Below are 25144 nucleotides of genomic sequence, written 5' to 3'. Positions count from 1 at the left end.
GGGATTAACAACAATAATGAAAAAAAGATGTATTTAATTGATTCATGTGTATTTTTGGTGAATTCATGTTGGAGACATATTTGGGTGTGTTCCAGAATATTTGAAGTCAGTATATGTAAATACTGTTTTACCAAACTGTTTGTTATATCAGTTACTTCACAATTTGGTCATAAATCTGCCTCCAGATTTATTTTCGTTCTTACGTAGCTACATTATGTGAAAATGGTAGAGAAATAAGTTAATTTAGCCTTTTCTCTTATAAACATTTAGGATTTTCTTTTTGATTTCAAATTTAGCAAATCATGAATTCTTTGCATGGCTTGTGCCTTATGGTCTTGCATGGTTATGTAGGTAATACAAAACAAATTTCCAGGAAAATGAGAGTACTTGTAGTTTGTCTATAAAGTTAGATGTGGCAACATAAATGTGCAAGCAGGTGGTCTGTTGGAAAGTACTTTTATAATCCAAAATCCCCAAAAAGCATGTCTAGAGAAGTATGTGTCTCTGTGCTCTCCGTTGTTTACCTATACTTTCAAACCTACTGTATCTCACAAATGTAAATGCAACATGCCTGTGAGGCTTCATAAAATGGAGATGATTTTTTTAAAGTTTCTCATAGTCTTCACACATCCCATTCTAGGTTTGAGAAAATTGTCTGAGGCATTTGCAGCAGCTCATTAGAGTTTTCAGAACCAGTGCAAAACCCCTTCCTGCCAGCCTCGTTTTCTTCCCTGCATCAGATAAAATAGGTTATCACTTATAAGAAAATGTATTCTCTTAATAAGAACAAGGAAAAACAATAACAAAAAAATACACACCGAAACCACAAAAAAACACCACCCCAAATCCCCAAACTTGAATAATCAAACCTTCTGATTTGGCTTAGTGTCTTAATATTTAATTATTTGACTTCGTTTTTTTTTCCCTCCTTGGGAAGAGGGCAAATCCAGTGTATCTGGCAGCTTTTTTTTTTGTTTGGCTGTCATATTATAACAGTTGCTCAGCTATCTTCTGTGAACACCCACAACAATTTAAAAATTTTAAATATGTCAGAATTCACACAGGCCCACGCAAAAACTTAGGGTATGGTGTGTCATCTAATCAGTTTTGCTCCAGCTTCCTTGAGATTGTTCCCCTCTCTTTGACTTTTCATTGAAAATTGATGGCAGGGATAATAAGATAAACGTGTAGATTCTTGGCTTGTGATAGTAGTTGATTTCTGGCCCTCCTGGGATAGTGGCCAATGCAGAATTTGTCATATTTTTCACATCAATTCTTGAGAAAGTTTGGGACAGTCAAAATTTTTGTAACTGCTGCTTTCTTCCTCACAGCATTATGACGTGCTTTTTGAAGCCTATGGAGGATGTGAGAAATGCACTAAGAAATATCCTTGAATAATTCCAGTGGAAGGGCACCTGTGGCAGGCTGACCTCAGCCAACAGCAGAGTCAGAACGCAGCATCTTGCTCACTCCCCTCTCCTGTGGGATGAAGAGAAAAAAGAAGGAATGAGAGAACACTTGTGGATTGAGACCAGGACAGCTTAAAAGGGAAAACAAAAGCCTCGTGCTCAAGCAAAGCAAAAAGAGATACTCGTGCACTACTTCCCAAAGGCAGATGAATGTCCAACTGTTCCTGGAAAGTCCAACTGTTCCTGGAAAGCAGGGTCTCAGGGTGTGAGGTGGCTGCCTGGGAGGAGGAATGCCACAACCCTGAATGCCTCCCCCCCCTTCCTCCTCCTTCCACTCAGCTTTCATTGCTGAGCATGACTTGGTGTGGTCTGTAGGGCCCAGCTGTCCTGGTTGTGCTCCCCCCTCCTTTGCTCACCTCCAAAACATAGTAGTGCTGTCAGTGTTTTTTAGGCCACAGCAACATGAGGCCTGCTATGAAGAAAGGGGGGACAAAAAATGTAATATGCTCTGGTGTGGCCTGGTATGCCCTTGCATTTAGTTCTGCAGGGGTGCGTTTTTTAACTCAAGTTCAAATTGTCCTTTGGACCCTGCGTGTTCTTTCTTGCAGAGCTGATTTGTGCTCAGTTAGCCCACACACTGGACTGTTGCATGAGGCTGTTCTTTTCCATTTACAGTATCTTGCATGCATCTTTTGCTGATTTCCATGAGATATGTCAGCTCATTTCCCCTGCCAGTTGAGATCCCTCAGAAGCTGAGACATATCCTCTAGGTTGTGAGTCCCTCCCATCAATCACCAGCAAACTGGCTTGGTACATTCATCCCATCATCATTAATAAAAATATTAAATACAAGTGTTTTAATGATACTACTTGGCCTGTGCTCTTATGGACAACGAGTTGAAGGGGAGGTGGGGAAGATGACAGAAGTTTGCAGCCTGTAATTTGTATTGCTGCTTGGATGCAATCTGTTACAAAACAAATGGCGACTTAAAGGTTTAGATGTCATTTGGGTTTCATTTGTAATCAAATGGTTAAAATAAATCTGCAGTACTCATTCTTTTGGGAGGTATTCAATGCCTGGGGAAAGGGCAATGTAATTGTGGTATAGGTACTATTGAGAGCTGGAAGGAGCCTGAGAAAACCTGGCAGTGATGGAACATTGCCCTGGGACAAGCGAGTGTTCTGCCGGAGGATGTGCTCCTCACTTGTTACCTGAGCTGCAGCAAATCTCTATGATTATAATATTTCTGATGCCTTTGTTTCACTTATTTTGCTCAACTTCAACAGAGATAAACAGAGATTTTAGGTAAAATACTCCACCTGAACAAATTCAGTTTAGAGCTAGATTGGTTAGCCAGAGATAACAGAAGGTTGAATAATGACTGAAGGTCGAATGAATTAGGGAGAGGGTTAAAATTATGTTTCTTCATAGGTTTGTGTTTCCTATGTCCAATTTCTCTATGGTCACCTTGTTTAATAGCCTGAGATAGTTACTTGTTCATATTACAAAGTGCTGGATAACCTAAAGAAAGACGGAGCTTAATAAATAGTGAGTTGAAAAGCTTAATATTCTTAAAGTAATTTATGTCCTGGCTGTGCTCAGAATTGTCTTCCTGAAAATCGGATAGCTCTAAGAGGATTTCAGATTGGGGTACTCAAAATCATCTACCGACTGTGAAAGATACATTATAAGTCGCAGATCATCTTTCAAATATGAACTTACTGATGTCAGAGATTACTTTTTTAAACACATGGAACATAAAAATAGGTGCTGTTTTCCACCTGTACTTGGCACAGTTTAGCTTGTGGCTAAGGCAGTTTATTTAGGGTTCGAAGCTATTGTTAGATATGAAATCGGAGGTGTAACTATTCTGATTACTGGAAGCATTTAATACAGAGAAAAATACTGGGAACTAATTCCTTAATTTATTAAGATCAGCAAGAGATGGATCAGGATGAAACTAACAAAATAACAGGAAAAAAAAAAGTTATTTAACACTTAGAATTTTGAAAAAAGTTATTCAAGTGTGCACAGTAACTAAGATGTGATCTTTTCAAAGAGATGAGCGTGGTAGGAGGCTACTTTTCTCCTAGTGAGGTAACTGTAGAGTTGCTGTAAGGCTGAATGAGAAAGTTTGGTAAGAAGTAAACTTGGTCATGCTCTAAAGACTGCTTGGTTACATCTGTGTTGGTGTGTTTTCATAAGTACTGTTTATGCTGTATTTACAGTACAAGAGTGTAGTTTTATCTCCAGGGTAAGAAAGATCAGCAGAAGTAGTCCTTCAGTGAATTAATTTATGACAATTACACTGACAGGTCTACGTAGTTATTCATTTTCCTTGTCCAATTGTTTTGATACCCTACCACACTTCCTAACTTTTTAAGGGCTTTATTTATAAAAAGTCTTTATTGAATCAAAGGATCTGTGTATTGAAAGTAGTGAAGTTTTCCCTATTCCCAGTAGAATGTGACAGTAGAGTAGGATAAAACAGTTAAAATAAAACATCTGCAAAATTTAATTTCCTCAGTATTGCATCAAATTTAATTTAATTGCTGGCAAAATCAGCTAAGCTTTGATTATGCCCTTTTAAGCAGTGTTGTTTTTGTTTGTCTTATATGCTTTTTATTTTTTTGCTTATCTTTGTATCTAGAACAAAGAAAAATTTTTGCAATGTTCTTATTTTTTTGACATTCTTAATAAGCCCTGTGTGTATTAACACTTTCCCTTCCATAAGCACTATGTGGTTTATCAAAGGCTTTGCAGTAGTTTTGGATGAGTTTGTTGACTTTGATGGTCTTTGAAAAAACAAGTTTAACAAATGATTGAATGGGCAGAGAGGTGCCATTTCTTTATGCAGAGGATTTTATTTGTATCTTTCAGCACTTCATCATTTATATATTTCTTTTGTAATTACAGTTCAGAAAGTAGAGAAATCTTTCAGTAGTTCAAAAAGAGTTTTTCAGTGTTTTTGCTATGCTCTCAGCTGCTTGCAGCGTCTAAATAAAGGCACTGAGAGAATTTTTCTGAAGTTCCAAAGTCACTTAAAAGCATGCAGCCAGCTGAAAATTGACAGGCTTGATTTTCCTAAAGCAAAATAATGTAGACATTTGAATTGTATGCCTAAGATAAAGCTGAAATTCTGCAATGACTTGGTTAGTATAGCTACTACATAATGAGTGGAATTCATGAGCAGAATATTTAACTGGTAGAATATTTAACAAATTTCACAAGTATTTATGCAGGAAAGGCTGTACTAATCATAAAGCATTGGAAAGGTTGTTTGTTGACAGTTTGGTCTGTCAATATCTCAGTGTTTCACTATTTGCTTTTATGTGTACTTTATTAGGAATCTGAGAAACACAGCAATGTGATTTTCAATTAACTTGCGTGTTTGCACTGTGAAGCACAATGTTTATTTCAGTTTGGAGTTACACAGCTGTGATACATAAGATTGTCTGTCCCCTGGTATACTTTGTTTTCCTTCCTAATGGTTTCATCTCTGAACATGGTCATAATTGGCCTAATGAGTTGTTTCATGTCTCTCGTGGCCCAGATGGGTGGGAAGAGCATACACCAGCTTCGACATCACCCCACTTGTGCACAGGCTTTGGAAACACTGCAGCTATGGCTGCCAATTACTATGACGCTGCTGAAAGTCTAAACACCTTTTTTCCTCACCTTATTTCTAAACTATAGATAATGAAGATAATGTTTCTTGTCGAGTCACAGCAATCATATTAAAATGCCATACATGCAGACAGTTCATTTAAGTTATCATATGATATCTTGTTGGGCAGTAAATGTAACCTTGTTTTGGAAGCAACCAAGTGGTGTGAAACGTTCACACTTCTCTTGCAGATGCTTACTCAGTTGCAGAGTAAATCTCTTCTTGGTCCGTCTGATTGCTGAGACACTGCTGAATCTGTGAATCTAGAATTTACTGGAAACCCAGGTAACAAAGAAGGATAACGTAATTTGTTTATGTATGTACAGGTTTCTATGTGACTGGCTCAAAACACTTGCAGTTTTTCCAAAATCTTTTGGAGAGTGAAGAAAATCGTGATTTCTAGAAGCTTGCCATGTATGTCTTCAGCTGCTGCTCTGAATTGCGTTTGCTCTTCCTTTACACAGAATTGGCGGGGGGGAGCCCCAAACCCCACGCAAACAAAAACATAGAACCAAAACCTCCAAAAGAAGCTTGTCAGGTCCAATTTGTTTTTTCTCTACCCTCTTCTACTCTTCTTGTTTCTTTTATGCCATGTTTTCAGCAGTGAAAACTGTACTTGATGCTTTTTTTTCCGTTGCATCTGCACTGTCTTCCTTGCAGTCTGTAGAGTGACACAGCCCAAGCCTGTTTCCCTGCAGTGTTAACTCCTTGCCTGGACAATTTACTGCATTTCCACAAATGGTTTTAGACATTTTTACTTTTCCCTGTGTTTGTTCCTCAGAATTAATTTTGAATGGTCTTCTTCATTTAAGAGTTAGTTGGTATCACAAATCTTCTGCCCTGTAGATCTACCAAAATGTTTTTCTTGTGTGGAGATTGTTTTTCTGTGATTAATATTCGGAGGAATTTTCCACAAACAATTTTTCTCATTTTTTCTTTGTCTGTTGAGCAACATTGTAGTGACTCCCTTTGCACTTCCTAGCTCTCCAAGCACTTGTGCCAATGCCTGCTGTAATTTTCTGTGAATATTACAATTTGAATATACAGAGTTGTCAAACATATGACTAATCTTCCTTCCCCTGCAACATTTCTGTTATGTTTTGGCATTCAGATAGACTTTTTCATCTGCGTGTAATGGGATACAATTAAGTCCACAGCATTGCTAATTTACAGCAGCCTAGTTTGGGAGGATAGTGGGGATTTTTTGATTCTACAACTCATAACAGTTGTCTGATGGGAGGATGTGAAGGTTTACTTTGGAAGCTTAGGCAGGCCTTCAGAGGAAATGCTTTGCCCCTGTGTGCATTGACCTTTAAGCAGAGAGATCTTCAGTACATGTGCTCAAAACCGAAAAAACGAATTACACTTATTGTTAGCGCACAATTGAAGTTGGGTGAAGTGGAAAATTTTTGATCTGGCATTTCTGGAACTAGTGTATTTACTTCTGGGGAGGAAGAATGAAAATTGAGCTGTGCCTCAGATTAAAATGTGAGTTCATTTGGAATCCATGCACATGGTTGGACTTGATGATCTTGAAGCTCTCCCAGCCCAGACAATTCTGTGATTTCATTGTTTTTCTCTGTGCCTATGTTTTTATTGGGTTCTAGGAGTCAATTGTGTTTTTCAGTGTAGTTTCCAATTAGGTAACAGACTGCCTTCTGGCTTTGGTTAAAAGGTGTACCAGTCTGGGCTATATACTTGTAAGGCATGTAACAGCCAACTAATCTGGTGTACGTGTCTTCCCCTGTCTTCGCTGAATGCGTTCTTCCCTTTTAACGTTTCTTTTTAGTCACAGTCAACTTTAACTTGCTCATGTGATTTCAAAATAATGTTGGGAAAGTGGTCTTTAATGCAACTCTAAGCTGTTCAGAATCAGGTGATAGTGGTATTATGGTGAGAGTTAAATGATAGTCTTCTGCCTTCCTTCGCTTAGTAACATGAAGCAGAAAAAAAGTTAGAAAGCTGCATTCTGGAGAAAAGGAGAGTTCACATTTGACTCTACCATGCTATATGATTGTAACCCCTTAAGCCCTGTTCCTGTAAAGTGTTTTTGTAAATATGATGGTGTCTTTACCTTATGGGGACAAAATGTCTCTGCACAAACAGCTGTAGAATGCTTCAGTTGTGCACCATCTGATCAACTCTTCTGGAATTTGTGAAGTACAACCTGTTGTAAAATATTTCAGTTATGGTTGATACTTTGTGTTCTGTCTGAGGAAAACGTCTAAACCTCTTTAAGCATCTTCTTTTTGATGCTGCTGGAAGTTGACTTAAGTTCATTAAAAAACACGTCTTTTTTTGTTTTGTTACCTTTCTCATTTTTCCTCCCTCTTTTCATTGCCTCTCCCAGCTTCACTATCAACTTTTCAGTCCACAAAGATGAAGATGGCGATGTTTGGTAATGGGCAGTGGGGAAGAAGAGTCATCAGCTCATTACAAGGATGCGCCAGTAACAGCACGTTATATGTCCTTTTCTAAAGTTTCCTAAGTATTGAACGTGAGGTGTATTTGTCTATTTCTGCCAGCTTGAAAACTGTACTTCTAAGTTATTGAGTCTCAAATTTACGTGGAAATAGTCCTGTAGGTTGTGTACTTGGAGACACATTGCCTGAATCTTAGTCATGTTTAACTAAAAAACACTGCTAATCTTTTTGATTACTTTGTTATTGAAAGGAGGCTTACAGCTGAAGAAGATGAAGTAGGCAATGCTTTCTGCCAACGAGTAATTTTATGTTTGCTCTTATAGCCAGTGATTCCCCTAGAGTTTAGACAGGCTCTTTAAGACTGTTCTGTGGATAGAACAAACTTAGGAGATGAAATAAAGCATTCTTACCCTTTGATATAATCTAAAAAGAAAGTCTCTGCTGGCAATATATTTCATACAAAAATCGATGCATAGAGTTGTGGAAGAATAAATTGATGTCTGATTACCTAATGCTACAGATGGAGAACACAAAGAGCCTGTTCTGTTAATTCACTGTGTGCTTCGCTACTAGAAAGCTGCAGTGCTCGTTGTCAATACGTGCTAGCTGAGAACAGAAAAATATTCTCATGGCATATTGACTTCTTGTTAACTATTAGTTACTTCAAGCTCTGAAACTTTCAAAGGTTGGTGAAGTATGAGACCAGGAAAAACATTGTTTTTTAAGGCTTTCATTGTGCTGACTAATTACCATTTGTCAATAACCCATGTTTATTGTATTGTTACTGTTCCAATTTTTTTGTTTGTTTTAGTTGTATTGTTTTCTGCAAAGAAACTTCTAGTTACCATGTTGAAGGAGTGGATATATAGAGACAATTTTTGAAGCTCTAGAAGCTGCTGAAGAGGTGTTAAGAGCAGAAGTCAAAAACTGTAGCCTAGGAGTTTATCCACTGTGGAAGTGGCTGAGAGAGTTTGAATTCTACCTCCCCCAGTGGTGTCCGTGACTTGTATTTCTGAAATGGTGTTGTAAGTCAGAGAGATTAATGATTGATTTCTAAAAATATTTGAAAAAATGAAGGTTAGGGCCTTTAGGAGTATTTGTAAGTTAAATTGTAGTATGATTATTTTTCAAGATAATGGGTAAAGCAGAACTTGTTTTTAAAAGTGTTGGTGGGTTAGGAGAACATTCAGATCTCTGAATACATACCTTAGGCATGTAATTCAGGAGGTGTCTTTCTTCAGGCTTTTCGTGTTACTGGGCAGTCTAATTCAAAACCTGATTTGGGACAGGAAATTAAGCCTAAAGCATTTGTTGGAGAGCCTGTCCTTCGCCCCTTGTACTGCGTGGACAAGGTATTTCTGGCTTGGTTCTGCATCAGTTTGAGCCAAGTCTTGTATCTGCTTCCCCTCGAGCAGAGGGAAGAGAGGCCAAAGCCCTGCAAACACCTGGTATATCGGTGGTGAGAGGGGTGGTACAGAGCACTGCAGATGAATTCCCTGGCTAGCATAAAGCTGGGGGGGGGCCTCCAGAGGCAGCTGCCTTCCCTGGGCAGCTTCTCCATGGGACTCTGTGCTCTGGCTGGTAATAGTCAGCTCTGCAAGTAACGACGGAGTGATTTGCTTCGTTGTTTTCAGCCTTGAAAGTCTGCTCAAATTAAAGTTGTTTTATTTCCATTCTGGTGAGCTATCATACAAGTTTTCTGGAGCAAGACCTAGCAATTACATGGAACAGTAACATTATCACTGAGGTTTCTGTGAACAATGAACTACCTGTAATGCCTTGTTGCTTTCTTTTTTTTTTGTGTGTTTTCTGCTCCTCTTTCTGGTCAGCATTTGTAGCCCGGACTGACATTGCTTGTCCAATTCCCAATTATTTTCAGTAGTTAAACTACTGACTGGAAAGATTCCTGTCTCCGTACAGTTGCCTTATTCTGCCTTAATCGATTCACATGCGCTCAGGTATTAAGCTCAGTCATGGTTAGTGCGTTGATTACTCCCAACTGCTTGGCATGATAAATAAAATAGATTAGGACTTGCTGTCAGGCAGCCTCTGTTATGCAACGGGTCTGAAAATGCTCTGATAAAGAAAGGTACTGAGCACAGAGCTGCGCTGTGCACATGGCAAGCCACTGTTCTTGCGGCATTCAGCAGTGAAGGAGCAGAAGTCATCTTCATGTCTTTGCAGAGAGCACCTAAAGCACAGCTGTGGAGAGAGAAAACTTCATGCAACGTGCCAGCCAGCTGTGGAGCGCTTCAGAGGCCCGACAGCTCTAAATGGGATGGAGACATGAGACCGGGGTGACGCTTAATTCAGTTCAGATCTTTTAAACTGACTTATGTAGTGTTTCTGTTCATTGGAGAGATATTAGTGTCTGCTTCTGTTTATCTGAAGGGTAATAAATTCTCTAGGACAGCAAATCACAAGTGTTTCAAGATGCTGTGTAATGGTAACAGAGGCAAAAAGTTTTGTTTTATTGTGCATGGAGAACTCTTGGAATTGTTGATCTACGTCTCTCACTGCAGTTTTTGTCTGATTTCCTGGCATCTGTTGTAGACAGTTACAGATATGTGAGAGTTAATCAGCTCTCAATGGGATTCTCACAGTCTAATTGTGAGATGCTTTCTTTTAATAAACTGGTTTGTTGGGGCACTGTAATCAGCTGGTCTGTGCTAGACAAACTAGCTGAAGTGTTCTCAGGAATTGGTTGAGCTGTTTTCATTTACTTTGTGTTTGGCTTTCCTGTTAAAAAAAAATAAATTAAGGAGGGGATCGTACTCAAAGTTACAGCTCTCTGGGTACCCATTAGCTATCTCTATGTAAGTAACATTTCTTTTAAAATAAGAATAAAAACTACTGTACGGAAGGATTAAGAGTCCTTTATGTTTTAGTTCCTGGATGGCTGTATGTAAAATACTGTTAAAAAATAAAATAAAAGCATCCATCACTCCATCTTCCAATTTTGTGTTGCTTTTTAGCAATGGAAAGGTTTCATGTCTCATGGAAAGACAAATACTAGAGGTCTGTCTTTTCAGTAGCATCTTATTTGTCTTAGGTTTCAATTTCCTTTCTTCTCCATTGATCAAGTTTCTTCAAAGGATTTGTTCATTCTCAGCCAACAAAGGTTCTGTCAAATAGGTGCTTGTAGTCTTGACTACTCTGTCCTCCCTGTTATTTATCTCTGAAACATTTCCTAGGTGAGATGGATTCTGTCGCCTCTTCCATATTCAGCTGCCAAAACTCTTTCCTGCCCTGTCTCCCCCTCTGTTCTTCACAGGCATTGTTATCACCACAGAATGTCACAAATCCTCTGTAGTAGTCAGTGGGGGAAAGAGAGGTTTTATGGCAAATTCCAGGGGCTTCTCAGAGGCTTCAGATGTTCTTGTGTTCTTACAGTCAGGGTTTGGTGATATTCCTTGGAATTGTGAGTGCTCATTTTTTGTGCTCTGATGTTAATCAAACACAAAGCCTTCGGTGTTGGGGAATTTTGACTTTTGTGATTTGGATTAATTGCCCAATGAAACACATGAAAGTTACAGTAATGCACAGCTCTTTACAAAAAGTACATCATAATCCAGTTTGCCATTAAATTAGGAATGTTACAAATGTGGAGAATCCCCTCACGATTTAAAATTAATTAAAAATGGGAATGACTTTTTTCACTCAAAACGTTCCAATAAATTGATAGTGCTTTAATCCAAATGACAGTACTTGCTGTGAAAGCACAGGAGAAGCAGATTCTGGGGAGTGTGGCTGTTAGAGAGGCAGGTTGTGAGGTGTGTAAATGAGGCCAGCCTGCTGTGGAGAGAGAATTTGTAGTACAATTAATTATACTACAAAAATGTGAGTGTTAGTTCCTTGGGCTGGCTATGGCAAGTGGATATGGCAAGGCAAATAAATTCTGGCGTATAGATGCTGCAGCAGCTAAAGGGAAGAGGTTTCACAGTTCTGGTCTAACTAGATAAAGAAAAGCAGGAGGAAAATGTAGTTTTCGAGACAAGCTGACAAAGGGATGAGTGTTTTAGTAGCAAGAGTGGCAGAGGTTAGACTTAAAAGAAAGAAGTGGTAGGGTTTAGTGAAAGACTAAATGCAGAGGAAGGAAGAAAGGTGATAAAAGCTGAGACAAAACCTGAGAATCCGGGGAGTGCTGTCAGGGAAGATGCCGGGGTTGTCTACTGAAAATGCATGGATGGAGATATTTAAGAGCTCAAATACTACGTGGTTAGACAGCTGAGAGAAATCCCTGCTTTTTATTTTTGGCATTATTACCTGTGGGGAAAACTGCTGAAAAGTTCATGTTGCGCATTCTCAAGCTGGTAAAAGTTGCTGTAGCTTCTGATTCCCTGGAATATAGTTGAGCATAGATGTTATTCTGAAGCACTATTTAGTTAGCTTTATTGTTATTCAGAGCACTCAGTCAGGGGGGGAATTGGTTTTACTACCATTTAACTGCATGTGCTAAAAAGATTGCTAGTTCAGTAGCTAATAGCCAAATAATAATGATGTTGGACTGCAGTCCAAGGTAAGTATGGTTTGAGTACAGAACAAAAAGCAGTGGAGTGACGTGAAGCTGCAGAGCTATCTGGTTCTGGTCTGCTTGCCAGATGAAGTTCCCTATATACAATAATACTTCCAGTCCTTGTAAATGGCTTTTCTTTGTACCTTGTTTCACTTGGCTGTCTTACATTAATATTTCAGCTCTGTGTTGCTCTTTGTGGAGTTAAATGGAAACTTAGTTTGAAAGCAGAGAATGCATTAATCACCTTGCAGTCAGTTTTGTTCCCCCTCTTTTTATTAAAATCAGATATGAAACCCAGTTAGTGTTTCTAAGTGTTATGAGTATTTCTAAATGAAGTAGTTGATAGTGCTTTTAAAATTCTGAGACTAAACTGCCACCTATTTAAAAACAGATACAGAAACTGGAGAGGTCTACGTATCAGGAAAATGGCAAGCAAATAAAGCTACAACAAAATTCAATCAGGTAAAATTTTTTATGGATGTTATGAAAAGGAAAAATGCTAGTTTTCAAGGAAAACTACATCCTTCTAAATGTAAGGATGATAGGCTTGCAGTAAAAGAACACGTGAAATGGATGTGAATAACTTTGTGATACATCATCTTTATGATGTATGATATTTATTTTCATAGGGGTAACTTCCAAATTTTTACGATTTTGTTTAGGTGTCACATATTCTATATATTGTTTTTGGTGTGCTAAGCTAATGAAAATTTCTACACTGTCATCCCGAACATTGTTGATAAAGGCCCTTGAGAAAATGACTAATTAATAACAGACAGGCAATAGACTAGTTAGAAATAATAATTGAATCAGAGCATACATACTGCAAGTTAATTAGTTAATGCCATTAATAAAAATAGGGGCCAGGACCTGCATCCCAATCCTGGATTTTGCTGTTTTCTGAAGATCCTGCTATTTTCAATTTGTGTCAAAATGTGGTATTTGAATGTCTGGCACCTGATAATTTTTTTTTGGTGTGTGTATATTTTCTATTAGGTGAGGATATACTCACCTAGTAAAGACTGTATCAGTTTAAAATTTCATAACATTAGTATTTGGAGGTTATATTAAAGATTAAGAAAGTAGACTTGCATATAATACTGATTTTTAACTCTATAATGCATGTAACTCAGATCGATTTAATATCAGTCTAATTCAAATTGTTTAATGAATGTCGCATTACATAAGAATGCCTAGGAAATTACTGAAGCTACAAATCAGAGGTGTAGGCCTTTATTTACCTACTGTCTGGTTCATGGACTGAACTTTAAATACACGTTGAAAATCATAGCTCATTACTTAAAAAACATATCTGTAAACCCATTTGCAAAACCCATCCTGAAAACAGTAATTCTTCAATTTGATTGTTGTTTCTTTTCCAATTATGCAATTTATAATCTTATTTTTTCTACTTTGTGGCATTTTTTATAATTGCTTCTTTAAAAAAAAAAAAAGAAAAGGTTTTTGCAGTGAATCTTGAAAGTGTACATTGCGTTCTATTAGAAGAAAACCTGCGTATCTACCTGGCTTTATTTAAATTGCTCAAGTGGAGAAAGATGATCAACAGTAGTGGTGATAAAATATAGTATTGATGCAAACAGAAGGCTGAAGTTTATTTCATGTAGCAAAAATAATATTCTTCTGCATATCATAAAGATCTTAAAGATTTTGGGGGCAAAGCATTACAGTGCAACCTGGAAGGATATTATTTGTCATGTCGTCTTTTTTTTTAGCTAAAACGTTAAATGTGTATACTGTGCAATGGTGGGCTTGGAAAATGCTTGATTTTTTTTTTTCTAAATTGCATACAGAGGGAGGAACCTTTTTACAGAAAAAAATGTTTTGTTTTGTTTTGTTTTTTTCTTATAAGGACATTGAATACGTAAGCTATGAATTCTGCATAATGTTGGATGTATTCTGCATAATACATTAAACTCTTTTCTGAAATTGCCATTCTAAAATAAGTCACGCACACAAATCCAGTTGGCCTTTGGGGTAAAGGTCAAACAGATGATCATTTCCACAGATGGTTACAGTTCTTGTTTTCATCTATATATGAAGCTATTAGTTAAATGGAAATTTTCACTTGGCAGAATTGCGGCAACAGATCTAGTGCAGAGATGCTCATTCCAAAAAACACTGAATCTGTCTTTTAAAGCATGAGTTGAACATTGCTTACATGCTATAAATGTATTTGAAGAAGTACATTCAAAACCATTCAATTTCCAAGTAAAGCTTCACACAAAACAGTAACAACTTCTACTTTTCCAGCAAAAGTCCATTTTTTGAAGTGTTCAGTGAGCATGCGCTCTGTTGATTGTTTGGTTTCTTAGGAACACCTCAAATTTGCTGTGGTTAGTAATGAGTAATGACTGAATTGCTGCTACATCTTCCTGGTGTGTGTGTCTGCACGTGCGCACATAAATCTCTAAAATCTCAGTGATATAAATGGCCTGATATGGATGCTATTTATGGCTTCTTTGGGAATAAATTGTACTTCTCCTTAAGTTGATGGGAGTCTAAATGCTAGTGTACTTGTAAATTAATCAAAATAAATGTTTGGCTGTTTTTTCAATACTGAATTTGATTGTTCTGTTATTTGTTTGACCAGTTGTCTCAAGAATGCAGTAATGAAAACTAATCACGATAAGCTTTGGTACATGTAAGACCCGAAATTTACACTGAAAACTAGAGCTGGATTATCCAGGTGTTTTGAAGGTAATGAAGTTAGTTGACAGTCTCATTCATATTAATATAATGACAAGCCATATGCACAGAAGGAAACATTATGCTAATGTTACATTACTATAGATTTTTACAGCTGCGCTATCACTTTGAATTTTAGTTTTCCAGTTAGCAATTTTGACCTGTTTCAAGTTCTGATCTGTAACTGTTCTATTTAAGTTATATGTAATGTATAAGTGAAAAGAAACAAGAACATATCTTAGCATACGGTACTAAATATTTTGATTTTAGTAACTACTAAAACCATTGGTTACTTGCAGCCTCTGGAGGAGCAAACATGTTATATGAAAAGAAATACCTTAGGATGTAAACAATTTTTTGATGGTACAGATTTTGTACAGTAATACTTCTTAGAGTAACTTAAAACCTGTGCATTTATGAGTGAGATAAACATCTTTATGATAATCTTGAAGATAACCTACATTGTATAGGGCTGTTTGGTGTTCCTTTTCAAGGGCTGAATATCATCCAGAGGAAATAGCCCTTATTTGTGCTGGAATTAAAGGCAGCCTGAGCAAGATGCTGAAAGCTTAGCAGAAAAAAATCTTAGTGTTTTCTCTTGCTGTCATGCCTCCTTTTATATGCATTACATATATCTGAACTTTTTGTATATTTATAATTTTTTATATGTATGTGTACCATATGTATTCTCACATACAACCTTACAGAAATAGAGTACATAGGGTCATTTATTTGTTAAATTCAAAGGTTGTTGTCAATATCTTTGTTATTAAGAAATAAGGATACACCACAGGGGGATGTACCTCAGCAGTACTGGGTGTGCTAGCAACATTGCTGGCCCAATTCACACCTCACTAAAGTTCATCAAAGGTTATTGGTCCAGCATACTTTTGACCGTGATTCCCATGGTAGGAATGATTACTGCCTTACAATTTGTCTTCTTACAATAAAAAAGCTTTAAAGAAAAATCACTTAATAAGAATGCAGATCTGTAGTACGATTTCAGGGTAGTTAGGATTCTTTGAATGAGTTCTTGAAGGGCTTGAAAATGACTCTACTTACTCATTGAACTCAATTCTTCTGGGCAATTGATGAAGGATGACTACTCTGTAGCTATTTTAGGTAGTACTTAGAGAAATGAGTGTCAGGTGTGTAACCACCTAGTATACCAGAAGGGAAGAAATTCTGGCCTCTGATGAGAAACCATCATGTCAAACTAGAGTATGGTGATTCTTTTCAAATACATGCATGTATGTGTATTTTGAATAGACTTCTGTACGCACATAATTCTATGACAAATTTTGTTTCAACACTCATCATGTAGCTGATTAATTGCTTTAAGTGTGTTGAAGATATGTAAAAATCCATAACTTCCTATATTTGAGAAGCGGGATGACTTGGAGGAGGAAAATAGGGGAGAAGGCAGGTAGCAGAAGGCTAATTCTTGCAGTGTAACTTTAAATGTCAAGTATTTCATCTAGCTGTCAGAAAGATTTTCTTCAGTGTAGAGTCAATATTAAGTTTTGACAAGTTGTTAGATTGGGGATTGAGAAGAAGACAAAAAGGATGAATCAGAAACTTACTATGTTCAAGAAATCATCTGTGTTAGCATCACCAGTAGTCTACTTTAAGATGCTGCTTACCTCCATTCCCCCAAATCGTTATGGGCATATGAAATAGCTAAGCCTCCACTAATGGGTTTGATGGGTACTTTAAGATTTGTCAAAGTAGGTGTTCCATGGTAGAATTGTTGGCACTTCCCCCATATGTGCATAGCTTCTTTTGCTCAACTAGTTCAGTGTGAATGGGTTTAAAATCCTTACCAAGGAGATGAAAGGAGGAGGCATCACAAACACTTGCATATTATTGATAGATAGATCCTCTGTTTTTAATCTTTTACTACAAAATCATATTTTACTGATCCCGTAGAGCAGTTCTGAATGAAATATATTCTGTATGAAGTCTGTGTGGTGGCTTAATTTGTATAATAATATAAAGATTATTCATTACAGAAGTACCTTCTAACTTGTAAAATACCTGTTCCCTGAAGATTAGAGGTTAGGTTAATTAGCACATCTGGAATTGATTTACATTTGCAGTACTAACCTGATTCAATTTGCTTGACTTAATAGAAATGAGTGATAGAGGTTCAGGATCCTGTTGTAGGAATGAGTAGTAATTTTAAAGAGGTGCTGTAAGGATTAGCAAGCTATTTTTATTTTAAATGGCTGAAGGTAAAACTGTTGACTCTAATTACATAATGGGAGTTTTTCATTCTAATGTTTCTATGCATAAAACAGATTTCTTCCTCTTCTAACACATAGGTTTAGAGTTGCTATTCCCGAAGAATCCCAAAAGGCAGCAAATGGCAGAACATTTCTGTTGCTGGTGACTGACTTCATTTGTCACTTGGTCCCAGGAGACCTGCAGTACAGTGTTCGCAGGAAGATGATGAATGAAAGGTTCTGACCACCCGCTCTCCACAGTTCTTATGTCTGAATGGTTCCCAGGCTGTGTGCTGAAGCAGGACTCCAGCCAAGAAGAAAGATAAGCTTTTTGGCTACAGAGTCTTTCCGAAGACCTTCTTAACTGTAACAATTTATGGAATGTGTTAAAAGCTAGAAAGCCTCACAAAGTTTAATTATTCACTTTAATTCAAGCATTCCAACTGTATTTGTACGCATATATGACATTGTGTATCCAATAAGTAATACATTTAAAAATGATGGAAATTCTGCCATGACTAACCTACATATAAAGGTTTGCTAAAATGTGAAATTTGCTTTCCAAAGGAAACTAATATTAAAAATAAATAAGTTTATATAAATCAGTTATAAAATGAGTTTATATAAACTTATTTTCCAGCAAATTGATTCAAAACATCTTTCTAATATTATATGTTATTAATAAATGAATGGATATATTCTAGGGTTAGAACATCAGGATTTTTGTGCTATATTTTTTTTCTGTGTGTGATCTCTGCTTCTAGTGTAGAGAACCATTGTTCTATCCTTAAGAGCAGCTCCATTATGTTATAAATGCATTCATTCTGGTATATCAGGAACTGGGTAACAGATCTGTGGAAATGTATGTGTGTGAAGCTTCAGGTGTTTCATGTTAGATAGTATTTATAAAATGAGGTCATTCACTTTGGGTGTCAAGTGTTCCAGTTTCATTTAGAAATCATAACAGGCATTTTTTTCTGGGTCTCCAATATCCTAAACGAGTGCCTGATCTGTAGAATTTTGTCTAGTATGTCAAGCTGTGGTTTTGAACAAAATTCTGTCTTGGCTATGAAAAATTTCCTGATTAAAGCCTTATCACAGTTGGTTTGTTGGCTTAGAATGGCTGTGCTGTGGTGCAGCTCTGGCAGACAGCTCAGCAGGCCCAAGTCACTTGCCCACCCTCCCCAGGTGGGATGGGGAGAGAAAGGGAGAGGTAACAGTGCAAGAGGTCAGGGGCTGAGGCAAGGACAGCTCGGTGGGGAAGGCAGAAGCTGTGCAAAGCAAAGCCCGACCGGGCCCCACTGGCTACTTCCCCCCGGCAGGCAGGTGCCAGCCGCTGCAGGCCAGCAGGGCTTCTCACATGGGGTGGCTTCTCGGGGAGACAAATGGCTTCGTTCCCAATGTCCCCATTCCTCCTCCTTCGCCCCAGCTGCTATCGCTGAGCATGAGGCCGGGTGGTGTGGGATATCCCTTTGGGCAGCCTGGGCTGTCCTGGCTGTTGTCCCCTCCAGCTCCTGGGGCACCCCTGGCCCCTCGCTGGCAGGGCAGTGTGAGGAGCTGGGAAGGCCTTGCCTCTGGGCCAGCACAGCTCTGCAATAGCTGAAAACATTGGGGTGTGATCAGTACTTTCACTGTAAGCCCAAAACACAGAACCATACCAGTTATGATTAAGGAAATTAATTCTGTCCCAGCTAAAAGCAGCAGGACAAGCTGGTATTTTCCAGTAAGATATAATTGCAGGGGGAATTCTCACTTGACTGTCTGGGAATTTAAATTATAATTAAGATGGATGATTGGATGATTAGAATTGGTATGGAGTGCACACATGTATGACCAACCCGTAAATGTGAATTTTAAAGCAGGAAAAGATCTTTTTCCCATACGCTTGATTTTTTTTTTTTTTATTATCTCATCTCAAAAATAGAATCCTAAAGAGCGTTTGGATTTGAGCAAGTCAGTACTTTTTAAAACACAAAATTCTGATTAAATTTTAATTCAAGAACTGCTCTTAGACAAACAATCCATCTTATCCAGCTTCAACCCGTGACTAGTATGGATGTTTAGCGGGGAGAATGTGAGGAGCAAGTGAAATGCAACCCTTCCTCGTATAGTTTGTCAGTAAGTTTTTAAAATCTTTTTAGTATACAGACCTCATTGAGAGGCTTACATCCAAGTCACTGTATCTAGTAATGATAACTAACTTATCCTTCATGTATTCATCTACTCTTGAATTCTTTCAGATATTTGTTCTGTTCTTCTGTGGTGATAAGTTACATGGGGTGATTGTCATCTATGAAATGAAAGAATTGTTTTCCACCAGAAGTTCACTGGCTCTTATGCTGTGAAAGGTGGTTTGGTTATGGACCAAAGGGGCAGTTGAGTTTAAGCAAAGCTCCTGAGCCAAGCAGAGATGCTGCTTCAAAACCTTATCACAGCTCTTCCACAGCTTCAGAGCTTACCAACCCAAGGTCTCATAGCTGTCTCATAGCAAAGCCGGCCCTGAACAAGGTCATCCCAGTGGGGGTGAAGGGGAGGTGCAGAACAGAATTAGGGAGAAGGATGGCTAAAGGCTTGTCAAGGCATCGGGAGCTTGGGAGTGTGCTCTGGGTCCTGCCAATGTGACAGAGACCAGGAGCAGCCACAGCAGGACAAAGATGGACCTAGGGAACAGCTTTTGTCTGGGAGAAGTTATGTAATGGAACATCAGTTTGATATAATGGACCAGGAACCTTGTGAATAGTATAGGGAGAAACTATTCTCAACTCCTTCTCTAGCTAGTACTGGAGGCTGCAGTACTAGCCTAAAGGAGTGAAGGAATTGATAACTCTGCACATAACACGGGGAAGAAAACATGCTTCTGGTAAGAATACGGGGAAGAGGAGAAAAAAGGAAGCCCTTAGAACTTAAAAGCATGAGCCAAAAGGGAAATTGTCCAAGTAAATGGGATTACCATTTTTAAAGACTGGATGTTGTATGGTTACTCATTGGAATCTGAGAGAGCTGCTGTGCCATCCACAGGCTGAAAAGGGGTGGCTTGAGACTGCATATTTCTCCACGTGGAAAAAGGTGCTTTGATTGCCTTCATTTGACTGCAGAGCAGTCCCTTTCAGGGAAAAACTTGGGCAAGGGGGCGATTTCACTGTTGAGTTAATGGCTTTCTTTGCTGGCATCACCCAGATAGCTGAACTGCTGTTCTGTAATCAGTGAAGCAAACGAGTTGTAAAATACATCACATTTAAAAGGTAATTCTAAATGCAAGGAAATCAGCTTGTAGTCATTACTGCATCCTGTGGATCATCTTTAATTAAAATGGTTATACTTTCAAATTGTTCAAGGCTTACTAAGTTGGTGACTTGCACAGAGTTTTGTGATAGAGTAATGTGGTTTGGAAAGAGGAAGAAAGCGTAGAAGGAATATTTTTTCCCATTAAAAAAAAAAAAAAAAGTTCTGCAATCAGTAGGTTGTTCAAATTGTATTTCAGTCTCTAAAATGTTGAGTTCACAGAAGTCTCGCTGCTACTAATGTTTCTAATATTTTCTGCGTCATATAATTATCCCTGCCTACAGTTTTAAGAAGGTGGCAATTCTTGGCTGGCAGTACCAGTGCATTCTCATCTCTCTTTAATCACATTTCTAAAAAATTTTTGAAGAATGTATCCTGATTCATATTCACAAGCTGTTTGTTATGTTTCAAACATGAAAATTGTTTGTGGGTGGAATACTTCTTTTATTGTGCATGTGTTTCAGAAATCATCTGTCATCTGATTTAAACTTCAATTTAGTCAGCACAGCATCTCAATTTAGAGAAAATTGGACTCCATTATAAAATACAATTGCAATAGGATTATGGTTTTATGGTAATGTATGTAATTTATCACTTTTATTATTATGCAACAGATTGTAGAGTAATGTTTTGACTTACTCTTTTAAAATTGCTTTGGAACATTAAAATGATAATATTACACTTTTGTGCTTTTTCTCTCTTTTTTTCTCCAAAATTTTAAAGAGAGATACAGTAGCCTGAATTTCCTAGATGGCATAAGGAATTTTCAACATGTTTTTGTTACTATGAAGACAGATAAACAGGGGTACAGTGTTAGAACAAAAAGTTAAAGGGATGTTTATTCAGGAATGACATTAAGATCTTTGAATTAAGTTATTGAATTCCAACTATTTTTATTCAACACAATATGGTTCTTTGCAGCATGGTCTTTGGAGATATCTTGTGTTTGAACAGATTAAATGGTAAAGTTATGAATTCACAGGAGATGTAAAACCAAACAAACTTCCTTTCTCAGGAGGAAGTGCCTAACAGTTTTGCAAATACAGAACTGTAATAGCAATTCTGAGCTGATAAAAACTTCAAACTGGATTTTTCTGGGCCTGCTGGTATGCGGTCCCTCAGGGGTTACCAGAACTGGGATCACATTTTATAAGAAAAAATAATGTCAGTTGTTGAAATAATTACTGTTTCAAAAACAGTAATGGCCTTTAAAAAATGAAAATTATGAACTGGTCTTGTAGTTCATGTAATCTCTGAGAGGCTGTATTCTGGATCCAGGATGTCCAGTTAAGTTTTTATCAGCTGCAATCCCAGTTTGTGTAGTCCCTAAAAGACTGATGAGTTCTGTTGGTTTAGATTTGCAGTTCCCCCTTGAAACATAGGGTGAGCAAGTTCCTCTACTCTGGAAGTGTAAGAAGTGAATGCCTGGTGGCTTTTGGTTCACCAAAAACCTTTCTGCAAAATATGCAGCATTTTAGAAATGTGATTTGCAAAGGATGGCAGTCTTACGAGATTTCTCTGCTCTTTGTGATCATTGGTTTTCTTCTATATTCCTGCCTTATTCTCTTACTAGAATACATTGAGATATTTACATAGTCAAAATTGCATGTAGATTAGATTTTTTTTTTTTTTTTTAAAGGGCCAGGAACAATATGTATTTGTATTATCTTACTGTCAGGAGATAATGTTTCTTAAAACAGTGACTATTTTGCACTGCCGTATTCTAAGTAGAAACACTCAGTAAGCGCATATGCTCATGTGTGTGTGGTAGTTCCTATACACATGCATTCAGAGTTACCTCAGGTTTTCATTTGTTTTTGTTTTATTGCATTGCAGTCTGGGTGTCTTTCAAATCTAAAAACTTGTTTTTTGGTGTTATTTTAAGTGATTTGTTCTAAAAAGCACTACTAGAAGATAATCAGGTAATATAGAGTTATGTATCACTTAAATGTCTGAAAGAGAGGTTGAAACGAGTCATTTCAACCATTGACAGCTTGATTTTTGCTGTATGTGTAAGTGAAGGGGAATCCCAGGAGTTCTGTATGAACAAAGTTTAAATCCAATTTATGGAAATTAATTCTTAAAAAGATATGTTAATTATTTTCAGGTGCCCACAGTCCTCTGGCACCCTCAGAAATTGTTGCTGATACTCATGCATTTCTTTGCAGTGTCCTGAAGTTGGTTTAGGAGCAAATAAATTATATGGAAAGTGGTGTTCTGTATTCCTCATACAGTGAAACCTGCAGCGATGGTGACAAAGATTATTAGTTTGTTTGGAGAAGTTGTGTTCATCAGGTGGAACAGCGCAAGCAAGGCATTTGCGGGTGAGCTGTGCTGATCGGGGAGTAACCCTGCCTGGCCATCACGTGTGAAGGAGGGAGACCAGGCTGCAGGGTATTGCTTGAGAGGTTTGCACCTTGATGCCAATGCTGCAGGTAGGGATAACACAGTGGAGGAGAATTGTTGTCAAGTCTTCTTTGTACACTGACATATTAAGAAACATTTGATAAGGGAAAAAGGGAGGCTAAATTGTATCTCGGGTTATTATTTTCTTCATTCAAAAGAATAAACTTTGAATTCAGGTTTAATCTCTTTCTGATTATTTTTGAATCTTTCTTTTTAACGCATGCACTTCAGAACAGAGTCACATAAAATACTTTTGCTAGGGATTCAGTATTGTTATTTTCTTCCCACTTAAAATTGACAAATGTGTCCAGCGTTTTCCAGCTTATCGCTCAATTAGCAGTACTGGTCTTTCTATGCTTTTAAGAATGTTTATTTTCTGAAAAAAAGGTTCATTCTTTTGCTTTCTTGTACTAAATGCTGTCCCTGACAGGCTGAAGAGCAAATGGACATCAGGAGTAAGATCCTTCCTCAGATAGCTAGAATTAATTCTCCAGTAAGAGAGGTGAGCTACATAATAAGGTGCAGTGCATGCTTTTGTACCGTAGTGACGCATTTGGCTAATACATGTTGGAGCCACTTTCTTGATCAGTAATTAACCTAATCCCAGAGTCTGTGCTCTAAATAACAAAAAGAAGCCAAAATTTTCTTTGCCAATCTTTTTTTTTTTTTTTTTTTTTTTTGGTCTTAGCTTCCAATTAATTAAATTTATACAGATTGTTTTGTTCACATCCTTTGTCTTTTTTGTAAGGCAAATTATTTATCAGTTCATTACTTTGCCAGTTTTTTCTGCTATAGGCATGCCTTCGGAAATCAGGAGATGTAACTACAGCTTTAATAGTGTCTTTCAGTGTAATGGATTAAAAAAAAAGATTCTGAGGAAATTGGTACAAGCAAAGTTATAATTCTTTGTGCTATTTTTCTTTGCTTATCTAATGACAGCTTCTTCTACAGCATAGACAAGCTTTTATGTCTCTCTATAGCTGTATGATGTGACTGCTTTACAACTTCAGGCATATTTCTTGATAAGTTCTCAATATTAGAGAACAGCTTTTGGTCTAGAAGAAAGGGCTAAAACTGCATAACTGCCAAGGCAATTTACTGAGTATTTTTCTGTCTCTAAGTTCTGCCTGTTTAACTGAGATGCGTGATTTTCTCCCAACCATTCCATTCTGGGCTTTTTAATGTGGTTTATTCTGAGGCTTACAAGCTTTTGTATTGGGCCAAGACCAAAGAACTGAAGAAGCTTTAAGCTATGAAATCAAGACCAAAACAAAACACAATACAAAGTTACCCTAGTTGCCTTAAAACAAAAACAATACAAAACAACAACAAAAATCTGACCAATCAACCAAAACCAAAACAAAACAAAAAACCTCAGCCTGGAAAGCTTGCAAACTAAACAAGGGAAAAATTAATCAGATAAGAAATTAGATTAATTAAATTAATTAGATTAGATAAGAAATAACAAAGAAAAGGTGATTGTAATGATTAAAAGAAAAAGGCAAAAAAAATTGGTTTATCGATTTGACTGCGGCTCTTACATTCTGGTATCTTTTTTATTGTGGTTTCATACGTTTGTTTGCAAAGCATGTGGCACGCAATTAAATTCGTTCATTTACACAGGGAAACCGAGGAGACTTGGTACGTAGAGGAAGAAATAACTTCCTGATGGAAAACCATAGCTTTTGTTGTTCCCTCAAGAAAATGGTTCCTCTGTTGAAAACTTGGCAATGTTTTATATAAGCCTTATAGTATTCCATGTTCCAGTGAGGTTCTTGTTTTCTGGAAATAGTTGCTCAGAACTGCGTATAACGTTTCTTGTGTTGTTTCTTATGCCATGAAAACACTGATTTCTTCTTCTGCCTGTGCTGAAAATACCTCACTATTCCACTATTCCAGCCTTTCCAGACTGCTTGATAAACCTTTGTCCTAGAGGTTGAAAATGAGTAACTAGATTCAGCTTGACCATCTAAGTCTATCATATGGGTTTGCCACGTTTCTCCTAAAACCCTGCTTGGGGGTTGTGGTTTTCTGTGAGAGGTTCTGCCTTCCTTAGAAAGGCAATCTACAATCTTCTTAGTTTTGAGCAGGGATTACCCAGCTGATGACAGTGGAGAAAAACTGAATGACATCTGTAAGACATCACTGCTGATGGTCCTCACTTACATCTGCAGGCAACTGCTTCCATTTATTTGGGATATCATGTCTGTGACAGAACATGTCAAGGACAGCAGTTTGAATTTTAAATTACTTGCCAGCATATTCATAATTAGCTACATCATTAGAGATGTTTTTAATGAAATGTACGAATACTAACACATAGATGTTTTTCATACATCGCACTACACAGCGTGCAGGTTCCCAACCTGGCTTACGGTGGCAGTGTAATTTTAAGTGAAATTGTGCTGCTAAAGATGTCTCAATAAGCTTTTTTGATTCATTAATGCTATGTTAGTAATATTTTTTTCTCCCTTTATTGGAATGGAGTATTTAGTTACTAGCTGTGTTA

General features: G+C 37.5%; 1 protein-coding gene across 14 annotated transcripts in view; it reads left to right on the top strand.

The window, feature by feature from the left end:
• Positions 1-25144, top strand: part of MARCHF1 (membrane associated ring-CH-type finger 1) — a 296342-nt gene that overhangs the window by 85951 nt on the left and 185247 nt on the right. For 2 of the 14 annotated variants that reach the window (XM_068681134.1, XM_068681125.1), the window contains exon 2: positions 5269-5362. The exons of the other annotated variants lie outside the window; for them this stretch is intronic. The gene's annotated coding sequence lies outside the window, so the exon portion shown is untranslated. The remainder of the gene's footprint in view (positions 1-5268; positions 5363-25144) is intronic. 14 annotated transcript variants of the gene reach the window in all.

The sequence above is a fragment of the Anas acuta genome, chromosome 4, assembly GCF_963932015.1.
Source record: "Anas acuta chromosome 4, bAnaAcu1.1, whole genome shotgun sequence".
Taxonomy (NCBI): Eukaryota; Metazoa; Chordata; class Aves; order Anseriformes; family Anatidae; genus Anas; species Anas acuta.
The sequence above is the reverse complement of the archived record's forward strand: the minus strand, read 5'-3'. Positions and strand labels throughout refer to the sequence as shown.